The 2,633-nt window shown below is 49.2% G+C and overlaps 1 pseudogene; it reads right to left on the bottom strand.

Moving 5' to 3' along the window:
* The window catches only part of LOC108228263, an 8,443-nt pseudogene extending 6,815 nt beyond the window's left edge, over positions 1-1,628 (bottom strand).
* Between the last annotated feature and the right edge of the window lie 1,005 nt (positions 1,629-2,633).

Raw genomic sequence — 2,633 nt, 5'->3', positions numbered from 1 at the left:
AGCTAACGTCGTGTTGATGCGTCAGGTGATCAGAGGAGACATTCAGCTCTTGCAGCAGAAGGTTAAAGGTCATTCTGCTCCGGTCCACTCAGTCAGAACCTGCAGAGAAAAATCGGACTCCTCTGGATGTCCTGATGATGCCTTCAGGTCCAGAGGGAGGAGGTGGACTCCTCGTCCTGCTCAGAGGAGAACAGATTAAATCCTCTCCTGTTCCTGAAAACGTTTCTGACAGCTGGTGAAACGTTTCCAGGAAGAAGTGACTCGGTTCACCCTGCAGGAAAAGACGGGATGTTTCTGTCCCGATGGACCCACGCCGGACACGTGGAGCGGCCATATTTCCTGCTGCGAGCGCGGCGCGCTGCGTGACGTCATGTCGCCTCAGGTCAGCAGACGGCGTAACGTGACCAACCAATCAGATCTCAGCTAAAAGTTGGAGCTTTAAACTCATTGGATGATTCTCCTTCATGTCCTGGATGTGAAAAACATGAATAATTGATCAGGAGATTCTGTTTCTCCTTTCATGAAGAAGGAGACAGAAACTCGACTCGTATCTCCTTCCTGAACCGGTTTCATTAAAAACCAGATGTTTGTTTCTTCATCCTCTCAGATCTGACATCTCGCCTGGAGGAACGGAGAACCGGAGGATTCTCTGTGGATCAGCAACGGTTTTTATTTTTCTAACAAGATCCAACTCTGAGAGTTTTACAGCCTGAAGCTAATTCTGTTTTACCTCTAAAATAATATTGTGTGTAATCCAGGATCAGGTCCAGATTAGAGCAGGACTTTGGATGGATTATGAGTCAGGAAAGGACAGGTGTGGTGGAAACGAAGCCCGGCTGTCTTACCCACGTCTCCTTGCGTGTCTCGGGGTTGTTCTCGACGAAGATGGTGTGCGTGGCGGACAGGTAGACGGTCCCGACGGCGGCTTTCCTCTGACCCGATGACCGGTCCAGGAAACGGACATTTTCCACCTGAAGGACAAAATCAGAAACATCGTCAGGAAAAGGCAGAATATTAGACAGGAGGTTCAGGTTCCTGGACTGAAACTTTCTGAACCAACAGATATCAGTGATGACATCATAACTGAGGGCACACCTGCCCGTCCCCGAGGGCGCATGCGCCAGGTGTGTTCACAGGGTGAGCCCATTACCGGACACGGACTCCCTGATGTTCTGCTTCTTTCTCCGGGTTCCGGAGGAAATCTCCTCCGTCACTTTTCAATCATCTGATCAGATGTCAGAATTTAGATTAAATAAAAATAAATTCATGAATATGCCCGGTCGGAAGAGGGACTGCAATCCGAGAGAAGAGCTGTGTCATTGGGTTAGATTCGGTTACCTTGGGAGTCCGGATGTTCTCCATCACTGGACCTAAAATGGTGGAGAGGGAGATGGAGAGAATGACCCGACGGACGGCGGTCAAAGTCCCGGATTCACGCCGAGAAGGGAGCTGCTCCGGCGGCTGCAGTTCCAGCGCTGCCCGGGGAGGCTGCTCATGGTTCCCGCGCCTCGGTTCGGATATCAGGGCGAACAAAGACCCGGTACCACCGGTCCAGTCGGTCCCTGCCTCCGGGAGACGTCGAGATAACGGCTGCGTCCCTCACCGCTATCATGCTAGCAACCGCACAAGGCTAACATCCGGTCAGGCGTTTCAAAATAAAACGACTGTCCGTCCGTTATCTGGTGGAGCAGGAGGACCAGACATCAGGGACACCTCCTCCAGCTCCTCCAGGAGGAGTCCAGGCCAGCGGAGAGACATGTCCCTGCAGCGTGTCCTGGGTCTCCTCCCTAAGGAGACGTCTTAGCCTTATCTTATTTTGAAAATCTGGACCGGTAGCTTTGTTCCGGTTCAGAGATGGTACCAATCTTCATCCAACACAGCCCTGATGTTTTTAACTCATAATATATATATCCTGAATTTACTCCAGTAGTTTTCTTAATATATTGACCTGAAATGCGGGTCCACACTCAATGTAAACAAAGCTCTGGGCTGAGATTAAAAACAGATTTTCACCCTTTTCGTACGATTCTTTACTTGTTTTAAATCACGCTGCTTTCGGCTCTTCCTGCAGGAAAGTCAGGTCATGTGTTGTAAGAAGTCAGGTGAAGAAACAGGAAGTTTGATCATAAGTCAACATGTGGAAACATCTGGATGACCGAGCCGAGCTCCTAAACCCTGAAAAGATTTCACTGTTTCGTCTTTTGTCCTGTTAGTCAAGCTGTTAATTAATCTTTAAATCCTTGAGTTTTACAGGAACCATGGAACCTCCATGTTTGTTAAGATAATTAACCAGAATTTAATTTGTTTTGATGGTTTTAATGTTTTTATTGGTCAGACTTCATGTAAATTAGACTCAGTGAACAATTTATACAAAACACACCAAATTAAATCAGACAATAAAACCACCGTCTGCTCATGTTCCACAGGACGGGTTCTGGACTGGCCCATCTGCAGTTTCACCTGTCCACAAAGACCCAGTACTGTTGGACACCTGAAGCTCTTCATCACTTGGCCTCCTCCTCCTCCTCCTCTTCCCCCTCCTCTTCCCCCTCCTCCCCTCCTCCTCCTCCTCCTTCCTCCTCCTCTTCCCCCTCCTCCTCCTCCTTCCTCCTTCCTCCTCCTCCTCCTCCTCC

Source organism: Kryptolebias marmoratus, linkage group LG3 (genome assembly GCF_001649575.2).
Source record: "Kryptolebias marmoratus isolate JLee-2015 linkage group LG3, ASM164957v2, whole genome shotgun sequence".
Lineage (NCBI taxonomy): Eukaryota > Metazoa > Chordata > Actinopteri > Cyprinodontiformes > Rivulidae > Kryptolebias > Kryptolebias marmoratus.
This window is presented reverse-complemented; position numbering and strand designations above follow the sequence as displayed.